Source organism: Rattus norvegicus, chromosome 6 (genome assembly GCF_036323735.1).
Source record: "Rattus norvegicus strain BN/NHsdMcwi chromosome 6, GRCr8, whole genome shotgun sequence".
In the NCBI taxonomy this organism is placed as follows: domain Eukaryota; kingdom Metazoa; phylum Chordata; class Mammalia; order Rodentia; family Muridae; genus Rattus; species Rattus norvegicus.
The window spans coordinates 104,482,537-104,496,197 of NC_086024.1; the positions used below are offsets into that span (position 1 = coordinate 104,482,537).

The following is a 13,661-nucleotide window of genomic DNA, read 5'->3' on the forward strand; positions in this document are numbered from 1 at the left end:
GAGGGAGGGAAGAGACTCAGCGGGCAAAGCAGTATTTGAATAAGCAAGTCAACCCCAAGAGAACAGCCTGAGGTCAGGTAGGGAATGTAGGCCCATTGCTATAACCTCTATGGATGGCTAGTTACTGGATAAAAAGTCAGCTCCCTCTAGCTGTGAGCTCCACGGGGCCAGCAGCCAGGGAGTCCCACTCTTGGGCTGCATGCCAGCATCCAGCAGGGTGCCTGTACCCAGGAGGCCTCTTAACATGGGTTGTCAGAGAAACAGTTCTACAGAAGCAAAGGAGGGGAAGAGAGTCATAAAGATGCTTCTGGGACTGGGGCAGAGTTTTTTGGGGGGGTCATCTTCCTAGCCTAGTTTTGTGCTTTGGGGAAAAGCTGGACCCCAGGTCTCTCCTAGCCCCTCCTTATTGTGGAATGCAGATTACCCCAACCCTCTTGCAAGGTCTGGACTCTGAAATCCAGAGCTAGCGCTGGGGAAATGAAGACTCTGGACTCTCTCTTTCTCCAGTTCTCTTAAATGAAATAGGACCAGGAACTCTAGTCATTAGGGCTCACACAAAGCATTCCCTTGCCTTTATATATATATAATGTATATATAATATAATTTATAGTATATATAATAAATTTATATAATATTAATATATAGTTTATTTTAAACACACATGTATATGAGTCTGGGTGCATACACACACACACACACACACACACACACACACGCATGTATATAAAACAGGCTCTCATAATGTGGTCCAGGCTGGCCTCAAAGTCTGAGGAAGGCTCCTTGTTCAACCTTCCGAATGTCATCTTGTAGATATGAGCCCCTGTACGTGTACAGGCCTCACACTGCCTTGTTTCTTGCTTCCACTGAGATTGAAGCAGCAGACTCTTGTAATTCCTTTGCTGGTCAGGGGTGGGGGTGGGGTTGAGGATTCTCCCCATCGTGTGGGAGAGGCCATCTGAAAGAGATTTTACCACATCCATCCCCTGAGATACCAAAATCATAGCAAAGTCTCCTCTGAGCCCCCAGGGAGCGGCTGTCTCCTGGCATGGGTTTCTGATCCTCACTGAAGAGGCCCCTGCTGGCATCTGTGATTCAGTACTGGTGTTGGGGTTTAACAGGCAGCCAAGTGAGACAGTGTGGGGCCAACTGCACACTGGGGCTTCTTGGTCGATCCGAGCATCCTGGTGGGAGAGCTTTACTCCAGAGAGAGTGACACCAGCCCAAATGGCTGTCAGAGTGGAGTGTCCCTGTCCCTGAGCCTGCAGCCTGTTTGTTTCGTGAAGAGCTGCAGGCCCCTCCTGGATCAGGGAGTGAATTTCCGTAGGCTCACTAGGTGACATGACACACATCGCAGTCTGTGATACCGTGGCACCCAGGGAAGAGTCTCACGGATTCTGGTTCCAGTTTTGCTCTCAGCAATGTGGCAGAAGAGAGGTGAGCCCTCTGTCTGTCGCTCCCTCCCTTTAGGGTAGATGTGACAAACTACCTTCCACATGGCGGCAGGGGACCCGCACTAGCAAGCCCCAACCTCACGAACAATAGCAGCCTTTGGTACCCCGATGTTGGGGTCTCAGCTATTTCATTTTTGCATTGTCTGTATTATTAGTCCCTACTCATGACCCTGTTTCCAACTGTCGTCACCTTTCACCTCAAGAGTATTCACCCATGGGACCCTTATTTCACATGAGATGAAGGAGTTCTTGGAAGAGAAAACAAATCTAGCCTTCACAATGGAGTCTTCCAGAACCTTCCCCATTTCCCACAAGCAAGTAGGGTCTGGTTTTCATCTGTTTCACTACCTGTTTCCTTGAGAGACAGCAGGATGTTGTTGCCATGACAGTGTGTGTATGTGTGTGTGTCGGGGGTAGTTGGCAGTTTCCCTCTGGGGTTGGCATGCTCTGTGGCTATGGTTCCATCTGTACACCTAGGCAGAGTGGGGCGCAGGGATGAATGAGCCACAGGGGGTGGGAGGTGGATGGGGTGGGGTGGAGGACTCTCAAGGATTGTGCGAATGCTGGACTGATTGAGCACAGCTGTTCCCCCAGCAGTGCTTTTCACATTCATTTCATGGGAGGAAGGAAAGGCAGCTCCTTGGATGGTTCTTGGAGTGTATGACTGGGAGACCTGGGAGTCTTTTAGCAGCGTCTGGCCTCATTTTCTTCTGGAATGTAGAACTCATACAAGAACCTTCCTGAAGACAGTCATATATTTTTACCCAACAGCATTGATATATTTACCAGAGGGTTAAATGGGGTGCTGCTCAGCAGGAATGGGGTACACAGAGTATTATCTGGTTGAGAAACGGTGCCTGCCATTTCAGTATCTGTCAAAAGGGGCAAAGCCTTAGACAGTTGGCTCGGGCTGAAGGCACAAGTAAGAGATGGTGCTACAGTTTGCAAAAGTCAAACAGAGCACCCAGCTCCCAGGCGGATCAGCAACTCCTCCCTTCCCTCCTCCTTCAGCTGCAGAAGTCGAGACACAATTCTCCAGGTCACCCCAGTAAGTTAAAGCTTTAAATAAATACACACTCAAAACTGCTGTCCCATCTCTGCCCCCTGGCTGCCCCAGGCTCCTCCCTCTTCTTCCCTCTCTTGCCAGGAGTCAGGCCAGGCAGAGCTCTGGAGAAGGTATCTCTTCTGCCTGCACGTATGCTGTCCCAGGGGTCTTTGCTGGACACAAGGGGCATCCTGATCCAGTGCAGACTCTCCTCTTCCTGGGTTTGTTAGGAGCCTGACCAGCCCTGAGTCTTATGACTTCAACAGATGTTTCTGCTTAAGGAGACCTGGCATCTTTACGGCCTGTTTTTTCCATTCTTGCCTCTCTTCCTCTGTCCCAGCAGCCCTGAACACAATTTAGACTTCATTTTCTTTCTAATGGTTACAGGGATAGAAAAGGCTGGGTTTGGGTTTTTTGTTTGTTTGTTTCTTCTTCTTTTTCCTTAATTTTTCTTAGCTCTTCAACACACGCACACGCGTGGGCGCGCATGTGCGCGCGCGCGCACACACACACACACACACACTTCCATAGGCACTAAGGTATATTAAGGTCTATGCTCACGGTGTATGTTAATATTGAAGCAACAGGACTGGAGAGATAGCCCAGTGGTTAAGAGCACTGAATGCTCTTCCAGAGGTCCTGACTTCAATTCCCAGCAACCACAGGGTGGGTCATAACCATCTGTAATGTAAGAGCTGATGCCCTCTTCTGGTGTGTCTGAAGACAGCTACAATGTACTTATATATGATAAATAAATCTTAAAAAAATATTGAAGCGGGGTTGGGGATTTAGCTCAGTGGTAGAGCGCTTGCCTAGCAAGCGCAAGGCCCTGGGTTCGGTCCCCAGCTCCGAAAAAAAAGAAAAAAGAAAAAAAGAAAAAGAAAAAGAAAAAAAATATCGAAGCAACATTGTCGCATTCTGTTTCAAAGTCTCCCTTCCTGTCTCTACCCATGCCTCCTAATCTCTCCTGTCTGTCCCACATAGGACTGATTGGGGTGCACACCATGATGCTGGTTCTGAAGGTTTGCATCGATCTTGGCCTACTGCCTGTCTTCTAACAAGGCATAAGGAGCCTCACTACTGTCTATCAGCTTCTAGGGAGGTTTTAGCTGATCAACAAGACTGAGGGTGGTTCTCTCTCCAAACTCTGTCTAGCCAGCCTGCCTCTCTGGGCTCAAGGGGGTGCCAAGTTGACAGTTGTTAAAAATGGAACCAGTTTTCCATGGACAGGTTGCAGGCTTGAAACCAGCTCAACCACTCTTCAGATCACACCTGTAATTCCCTCTTGCTTGCTGGCATGACTGGATGTTCCCAGTCACTTCCCCTGCAGGGTTTAGAGTGACCTATCCCAGGACCTCAGCTCTTGATTTGTGTACGCCCCAGGCTGAGGCCTGTTCATTACCTGCCGAGACTGACAAGCAGACCAGAATTTCTTGTCTAGGCTCCCACAAGAATCTAAGCAGATCTTCCTGGAGTCCTAAATGTTGACTCACTTGGGTACTTAGCTGGGGTTAGACCTGTGTTTTACGGTATTCTTTGTTTAAGACTCCCATCCTAGAATACTGTCGTGTAGAGCTAACTGCCCCAGGCTGTCCAGATTCACCTTGATGCTGGCTATGGGGCAGAAGTGGGACAAAAATCTCTTGGATATCCATCTTCAATGCCTTTTCCACAGAGAGCCTTTCCTGATGGCTAGGCCAAGCCCTGTGAAGTGTTTATTAGGTGACAACCCACACCTGAAGAGGCTACCCTCCTGTCTCTCGCTCTTTCCCACGGTACCACCACACTCACTTTTTCGTGGCCCTCTCTCTCTCTTCTCTTTCTTTCCTATCTAGGCACATCACAACTCTGATTCTTGCTGTCCCGTGCTTTGGAGACAGAACTGTATCATCCTCTCCCTTTGGGGAGTCTGTTTAGTGAAGACAGCAAAATGGGTCAGATTCCTAATAGCATGATGTCGCCCATAGGGATAGTGGGAAATGGATGTTGGAATAAGACTCCGACAGGATGCTGAGCACTGTATAGCCGCCTTGCCTAGAGTCTCAGTTAGCCCTGGCTTTTGGCTTTACTTCATACTTGTCTACCAGTGAAGAGGAACACAGTCTCTTAGCTTTTTCATCGGTAAACAAGTCCCTTCAGAATTCCCCCACCCACAACATGGACACTTCCCTAGAAACCATTATTGATATCCTAATCCTAGATCCTGTGGATGGTCAAAATCAAGTCTGCCCTAGAATCCCTCAGGGTCTAACCTCTTCCCTGGCCATATGTCAGTACCAAGTCTTGGCAAATGGGACAGTGTTGTGTTGGCTCCATAAACCAGCTGGATGGGGCATTGTTCATCCTGTCGCTGAGGTATGGGGTTCTCCTGCTCCTGGATGGGGCTCTGGTTCTATTGAGCAAGTCTTTAGAGACCCAAAGCCACTATTGGATTTACAAGCCTGTGCTATCAGCATACGAAGGGGTGATTCATTCACCCGCATGCCGCATACCATCCTGTGTCATTTGCCTTCTCTCTGTCCCCTACTGCAGCCTGCTGAAGCCATGGGTAGTGCCTTGCTGCCTGGACCATGTGAAGGCAGGCACAGGCAATGGTGAAAGGTAATGTTCTGATGGTCGGGGGCAGCTCTCCTTTTTCTCTGAAGGCCGTAATTTCCAAGGCCTGGGCATTAGCAATGAAGGAATACCCAGAGTATTGAATTACCTAAGATGTTTAAACATATGTATCCCAGATTAAAAATAGCAACATTGTGCCTGGAAATATAGCTCAAAGGTAGAAAAACTGGCCTATTATGCACAAGGCCCTAGGTTCAATCCCCAGTGTTACAGAAAGAAAAAGAAAGGAGGGAAGAAGAAAAGGGAGGCGGGCTTGCTCATAATTCCTTTACTCGGGAGACAGAGGCAAGAGGATTGCCACACTTTGAAAGCAGCTTGGTCTACCTAGTGAGTTCTAGGTCAGTTGGGGATGTATAATAAGACCCTGTCTCAGGGAGAAAGAGAGACACAGGGACAGAGAGACAGAGAGACAGAGGAGAGGGATATTAGTCTTTTTACAATCATTGATTGAGCTCTTTCTCCATGCTAGATGTATATTATCTCACTAAATTCTCAAACAAAACAAAAACAAAAGAAACTTTGAGCTACAAGTGCCATAACTTAGATCAATTGTCTCAGCAGAAGGAAAGCCAGAACCCCAAGTCTTCCCCACGAGGCTCTTCTGTCTGTGAGTACATGGTTACAGGAACACTTATATCGATAATCAAGAACCGCTGGCACACATAAACATGTGCCACGTTCCAGGTACAACCCCATCCTAAGTGCCTTACATAGATTCACTCAGCCATTACAAACTCTGTATTTGTTATTGCTACTTCATTATAGAGACCAGGAGGCTAAGTATGTTAGCACTGATTTCCTGCAGCAAGGCACACTGGGACATTTCCTGTCCAGGCACTTCACTAGGCAGGGCTCTGTGTGGATACAGAGCCGAGGAAGGCTGTGGGAACATCATGTGGGATTCTGGCCATGGCCTACATAATGAGTCTACGGTGGGCTAAAGAAGGGGGCATATGTAACAGCAGTGAGAGCTGGGAAGATGAGTACCCCGCTGGTCTCCAGAGAAGGAGCAAGCACAGGAACAAAACAGGATCCTGTCACCAAACTGAGATCAAAGCGAGCTAACAGCAAGGCTTGACAAGACTGGAACCATTTTATTCCCACTGCAAAACCAGGCTGCCAGTTCTCATGATCCGGGCAAGGTTATGAACCTCCCTGGATACTAACAGCCCTATCTAAAGCAAAGGTGGCAAGTGCCCACCCTGCGGCACTAAATGAGGTAGCACATCTTACACACCCAGGCGGAGCATTGCTGAGGTCAGATGTCCAGGTGGGCTCTCAAGCTCCCATCAGCCTCTCCGTGCTTCGAAGGCACTAAAGGAGCAGAGGCCTCAGATAGACGGTAGCTCATCTTTACAGTAGAGAGAGCTATAGCAGGAACTAGTTAGAGCCTGTCCCTGAGGCTTGGTAGACAGGGATAGATGACATCTCATAGGACAGAGAGGGAATTCACATCCTGGGTGTAAATGTTTGGCAACCAGGCTCAGGCTCTCCCTTCTTTGTCACCAGAGGCCAACTGGGAGGTCCTGTGCGCCTGGGCGGGTTGAAGGTGGGAATCTTTAGTCTGGCTTGACCATAGCATCAATGTCATCCAATTGTGGGCAAAAAGAGGGTCTTCCTAGGTCTCTGAACAGTTCCTTCTTGTCACTCAGGACAGGAATATTGATCCATTTTCAGCCTTTCTATAAACTTCCCCGATCCCAGCCTCAGGCTTGGAAGAGGAGATGGGGGTAGTGGGTGGGGCTGTGGAAGGCAGCCATGTTCTGGCGCAGTAAATCTTTCCCCAGAGACGAGATGGCTGAGCTCATCAGCCAGCTCTGGATCTGCTCAGAATGAACCCTTTCCAACCCCCAGAAGACCCTCAGCAGCTTGGGAAAGCAATGGTTCATTTGGGCGCTGGGTTTGTGTATATGGGACTGTCAGGCCGTGCAGGGCTGTCTGATGACATATTAGAGCAGCTGAGAAGAGCAGACCTTTTGGAGTGGAGACAAAAATGTTGGCCTACAGGGAAACTTGTGACCCCCTTGCGGTTTCCACCCCCACTTGCTTTGGAAAGCCCGCCCCAGGACTTTTCATGAGCAGCTGGGCCCACAGCTTCCTCTCTTAGAACTCCATTAAACTGTGAGTGAGGGAGGGAGAGAGGGTAAGGGAGTGTGTGTGTGTGTGTGTGTGTGTGTGTGTGTGTGCATGCGTGTGCACGCGCACGCGCAGAGACGAACCATCATGTCTTTCTCGCCCATTGCTCTTTTCGCTCTGCCATTGTATACATTCCCATGCCAGTCCCCTCATATCATTCTCTCCGTTAAGCCTTCCTCTCCTCATCTCTTCTACAACTTTCTGTACCTCAGCAAAGGACAAAAGGGGTCTGGAATTTGCCTTGCAAAGCAGTTTCCTCCTTAGTGGTTTCATCCAACATCGTGGATGCGAACAGAGTTGGGAAGGAGTGGGCAACAGAGTGGGAGCTGATGTCTAGACCTCCCCACACAGACTCTATGCCTCTGGAATGCTGCCCTTGCCCCTCCACTAGAGAGCACACTTTTCTGGCTTGCACTAAGCCAGACGACCAAAATACAGACACAGGAGGTGTCTTGAGGCTCATCCCATACGCAGTTAGATTTCTTTCAGATAAGCTTCACTGGAGAGAGACCAACAGCCTGGATTTTGCCCCAGATTCTCTGATCTGAGTGCAGCCAGTTCTGGGAGCCCGTGCTTTTCCTTCTCTGCCTGGGTGAGCCACAACTTCTAAGCATGCTTGGAGCCCTGGCATTTTATTCCAGCATCCTTCTGATCCTCTACTCGGATAGAATGGAAGTGAAAATCTTAAACAGGAAAAATGCTTCCCTCTGCAACTCCTACTTCTATGAGTGGACTTTGCGCCAGCATTCGGCCTCTATAGCTACATAACGCTGTTTGTGTATCCTGCAGGAGAGACAGGCAGGTTTGAGGAGATCAGCCAAGGGGACAGATCAGTCTTGTCTGAACTAACGCATCTATGAATAGAGTTGTGCTGAATTGAGCCCACTGTCCTTTTACATTGGTGGGTGTTTCTGTGGGTTTATAAGCACATTCTGGCTGCTTCTAGCTTGAATAGATTAAATTTATCCTTCTGTTCTGAGAAGTGTCTCTGGCCCCTAACGAGACCGATGGCTTTTGAGGAAGGACTAAATGACTTATGACCAGAACAATAAAGCAGCCCGAGTCAGTCTCCTCCATGTCTACGTCATGTAATTTATAGTGGCAAAGAAAACGGTACACAAACTAAAGCCAGGCACAAGGATAGGGTGTGAGTTAAATTAAACATCTGTGAGATAGAATACTGGGTAGTCATTAAAATTGTATCAGAAGAAAACCTGAGCTGGTGGGGAAATACTCACACAACGTACCATTAAAGGGAAAGTGATTTATGAAGTGCCACGCACAGAACCAACAGTTTTTAAGGAGAGCATCATGTAGGGTTTTTGTTTTTTTTAACTCCAAAAACCTGTCTACGATGGTCACAGCATGGTCTCTGGGTGATAAGCTTACTTACATTTATTTCTTTAGAGGCATTCGTTCTATTTTTCCAGTTTTCTGCCATGGACATGTATTTTCCAAAATCAGTGGTGGAAATCATTAAAGAAAGGTTATGTGAGGGGCTAGCAGATGTGTCTCCCCTGCTTATTAACCCCACATCTTTCCTTGAATTCTCCACCCTTCCCGCCATGCGCACGGTGCCAGCATCTTCCACATCACTAAGGTGGATGTTCTGCTGCAGTAAGAGCTTTGGAAGGTTTTGGGAATTTGACCTGACGCTGAGAATTCATCAGTTTCGAGCCACATCTTCTCCCAGCCAGCAGTGAGCATCTCCGAGGAATCTTAAGTGTATTTCCAGGGGTTTGAAGAGGACAACGGCAAGCACTGACAGCTCCTCGGTGGGTTTTCAAACGCGAGTGTGATTCATCCCTTCTCAGAGGTCTTTCCACCAATCCCTGGGACCTGTGAAAACTCAGCAGTGGCTGTGAGAAAGAAAGGAGCTTGGGAAAACAATGGCCCTTCTCTTGCAGAGGAAGATGGAGGGAACTCCAGCAAACAAACCAGGGTGAGGGACAATTCAGCTTTGTTTGTCCAGTTCATAGGACAGGGTTAGCTGTAGAGCGGAACCCAGTAAGCATCTGGAATAATGAATGAGTTCATGGAGGGGTACAGTTGGGCCACTGTGGAAGCCAGTGCAGCGTAGATAAGCCCTGTGCATACCACTTCTGTCACAGAGTTTAGAGAGCGGTCTAGCTTTCAGCTGCCCTTCACCGCCACCTCCTTCCCAAACAGAATCAACATCTTGTCTCTTCTCACCACAGGGAAATGGCACTGAGATGACCCAGCTGTCTTGAAATTCTTAATCCCATTGGTGGCACACCTCCACACACACTAGAAAGTGGAGAGAACACAGCTTTCCTCCTGGGATAGCCAGTCACTTCTTCTGCTCCAGGGGGTACCACATTACCTAAGTATGGATCATGGTCAAATGATGGCTTCTCCTGGTCAGCCTGTCCTTGGAAAAGCCACCCCCTGGTCGTATTGGAAAATTCCTCTTGTGTCTGTCACTGCCACACATCAGAAGACCAAGATACCCATTTTCTCAGAAGAAATCAACCAGCTACTGTCACTGAGAGCTACTGTCTGCTCCTGGAAACTTTTCACTGATCCTCTCAGAACCAATCCAGGAAAGTCAGGCCAAGATGGAGGCTAGTATTCCCCCAGCATAGAAACCACCGGGCTAAGCCGAGTCTCTGCAAGGAGACTACGGTCTGGACCCAGAGAAGTAGTCTGATGCTGACTTCTTTAATATTGCTGGAGTTCACTAAAGCAATCAGCTTGAGACAGATCAAGTTCACTTTTCTACTTTTTCAAAGATTTATGTATATGAGTACACTGTAGCTGTCTTCAGACACACCAGAAGAGGGCATCGGATCCCATTACAGATGGTTGTGAGCCACCATGTGGTTGCTGGGAATTGAACTCAGAACCTCTGGAAGAGCAGCTGGTGCTCTTAACCTCTGAGCCATCTCTCCAGCTCCCTTGAAATCAGCTTCAAAAAAAAAAATATGTCTTGCCTTGGATTCCCATTATCCTATCAGTCAGATTTCAAATCTAAACGATCGAATGGGAGTTGCTTCTCGGAAAAGGAAGTCTCTTTCTACATAGAGTTGAGACCAGTGGGAAGTCTCAGGCCTGAGCCTCTTATGGTCAATTGTGATGAAGGTGACATTTCTGTTGTTATTTGTCAGAGTGGACAGAATACACCGTCAACTATCTATCGATCACATTATGGGTGTACGAAACAAACATTGGGAAAGATTGTTTGAAAGAGCTAGCCGGGTCTAGGGGCACATGCCTTTCATTTCAGCACTCAGGAGGCAGAGGCAGGTGGTATCTGTGAGTTTGAGGCCAGCTTAGTTTACATAGTGAATTCCAAAGTAGCCAGGCTATATAGTTAGGCCCCATCTCAAACAAACAAACAAACAAACAAACAAACAACAAAAGTACTTTAGCATAGTCCCCTCTTAGGAGCTTACAGCCCAGGAGAGTGTTTGAGAATGGAGCTTAAGTCACATAGTAAAGAGTGAGTCACAGCCACACAGAGGAGGACCATTAATCCACCCAAGCATTCTGGGGATGGTGTATAGAAGGGAGACCTAGATGTTGGGGCTAATGTGAACCAGCATTTTCCAAGCACCTGAACTGGCTTTTCCTGGCAGGAGTGATGAGTGCGTTGACCAAGGCCCTTGAGATCTGGGGAGTTAAAAACAGGGTGACAAGCTCTTAGGGAATGTGAATTCCGTTCACTGGGAACCAAGGCTATACCCTTGGGCAGTATGTCTGGTGGCCTAAAGCATGTCTTAATATTTGATGTAGTCAAACATCTTAGAAAAGAGTTCCAAAGCTGGTAGCATGTTCTTCTAGAGACTTCTCTTTTTACAAAAGAGAAGGTTCAAGTCTGCTTAAACATGTAAGCAAAAATTTGTAGAGAAATATTAAAGACAGCCTTATGGTGATGAATCCAAACTTGGCATGGTCCCTTACCTCACTCCTCCCACCTGTCCTAAAACCCTACTTTCCCCCAAGCAGCTCAGCTCAATTTCTAGGTGCCCCTTTCCCTTCACACAAACCCATCTTACCCTCATGAAAAGATCCTGCATTTGCCAGCTCACCTGTGTGCCTTTCTGAGGGCAGGAAGTGGGTTTTTCTCCTCTGACACCTACCCCACTCCTAAGGGCCCATAAAGATTTTGGAGAATGGACTGGGACTGCTATAAACAGCATGTGAATTTGTCCTAAAGTCTTCTAGCAGAGAAGGGTCAACTGCAAAGTCTCTCCTGATAAAATCAGAATGTCTTCACACCCTAGTTTCATACATAAAGAATCTAAAGTGCCAACCAGGGTGGCTAGTCCAGAAGTAAGCTTGTGTCCAGACCAGGAGGATAACAAGTGCTCCTCAGACTAGGATGAACCCTACCAGGACTATACTGGGATACCCAGATTCCTCAAAGTCCATACGCCACCCCAAATCAGATGAAAGTCTAAAACAAGTCATAGTGCCAAGCCCCAGCATGTTCTGAAAGGTTCTCGAAGGCTGTGTCTCTAAAAGATTGGGGTGGAGAAGAGCCCTAAAGGCCCAAGACAGTGTCAGGTTCCCCCTTTTCAGTCAACGGGAATGGAAGAGCCTTTAAGAAAAACCAAGTATTATCTGTTTGTTTTCACAGTGACTCAGTCTGTAGTAACTGGGTTAAAGTCCACTTTGAGAAAAGGAGAACAAAAGACCTCCTGTTAGTGCTGGAAGTTTGCCTCTTAAGATATCCCTGAGGGGAACTGGGAAGAGAAAAAAAAAAAGAGCCAGCAGCAGGGACAGAGGAAGCTGCAGGCCTTCAGGAACACAGCCGAACTCTGGAAAGGAAAACGGGTTGCCTTTCATCTCCAGGCCTATCTGCACTGGCCACTCCCTTTGCCGCTGTTTTACGGCCCACTGCAGGACGCAGGCCAGTGCCCGATTCCCACACTCCTCTAACACACTGAGACTGCCAGGGGTTATAGCAAAATAGACAGATGTCCACGGCTAACCAGCCATAGGTGCATGATGAGGGGGAAGAAGGGGACCCCACCCTGTAGAACTTGTTAAATGTCGGGTGCTCTTCTGACAGTACCTGTGGCAAGCCATCCCCTTGACGCTGAAGAGGATACTAATGAGCTAATTCCCAGGCCCAGAAGGGAGAAGCAAGCTGGTCCAGTCTGAGAAAGCTATTCGCTTCAGTACCGTAGAGGAGTCACACGGCAAGTAGACCAGGGGAATCTTCCAGGTTACACACTAAAGCCATCTGACTCCAGCACTGGAGGACTTTATCCTACTCTCCCTTCGAGTAAAAAGAGAAGATTAAGGAAAGACAAGGCAAGAGGAGTTCTCATCCCAGCCCTGACTGTAGGCCATTAAACTTGTGCCTGTGACCTTTCTCCATCACCCTATGGAGATGTCCCACCCCCCACTCCCAGATGGTGAGGTGAGTCTGCACTGTGAATGCCCGTCCTGGAATTGATCCTCTATGCCTTGACTGTATGAAGCTGAACGGAGAAGACAGATACTCCGAGATAGTCTCAGACCTTCCTCCATTAAAAAGTCTTCTCATCCTCTTTCCCTTCCAAGGCCTCTCAGAGATTAGATCTCGGCCTGCAGGCCCCAGGGCCTGCCCTATACAATGTCTGAACCTTCTGGGTCTCCCAACTCATTTAACACTTACCATTTTGTGTCTGAATAAGTCATGTTTTTGCTGAGTCATGATCAGACAGTAGAATTTCTCCACCGAAACCAGAATAAAAAGCATTGTGTGCTAACTGTAACTGTCCCTTGTCTCTTTGTGGGACACCCCCAGTTCTACAGAAGTCTGCATAATACTGATGTGGAGAGCCAAGATGGTTAGGAGCCTTCTGTAAAGCCTGGTCCTCTGCCATCCTATTGGCTGCCAGTAACTTTGGGAGGATTATTTGCTCCAATAAGCAAAGGCTTAGATGGAGCTGGGGTGGCTCCTTGGGATGCTTCTCGCTTTGGCTGGCCTCAGAGGGATTGGGCTCCTTGTGCAATGACTAGACCCTGGCTCTGTGACAATGTACCAGTGGCCTGCTTGAGTGTCATAAGTACCAAGCTGGGAATGTGAACTGCTTGGCCTACCCCAAAAGAGATAGCCCTCCTTAGCTAAGCTCGACAAGACCTGGGAAGTGTGACTTTACATGAGGCATCTTTTGCTGACACAGCAGAGGCTTTGTACAGCACCTCAACCATTGGGGCCTTTGGCAGTCCCTTTCCTCCTTGGCATGGAAAAGTCAACACTCAACACCAATTACATTGCAGAGGTGACCAATTACACCATTCTTTGTCTCCTCCTCCTCCCCATTTTTCCTGTGTGTGTGTGTGTGTGTGTGTGTGTGTGTGTGTGTGTGTGTGTGTAGAGCTCACATTAATATGCAGGTATACATGTGTGTTCAGATGCATGTGTACATACAAGTATGTGGTACATGTAGAGGCCA

General features: G+C 48.0%; 1 long non-coding RNA gene across 1 annotated transcript; it reads left to right on the plus strand.

Moving 5' to 3' along the window:
• The first annotated feature begins 6,619 nt into the window (after positions 1-6,619).
• On the plus strand, positions 6,620-11,212 carry LOC134479404 (uncharacterized). The gene is made up of 2 exons (XR_010052719.1): positions 6,620-9,023; positions 9,447-11,212. It is a non-coding gene; the product is annotated as an uncharacterized LOC134479404 (long non-coding RNA).
• The last annotated feature ends 2,449 nt before the right edge of the window (positions 11,213-13,661 follow it).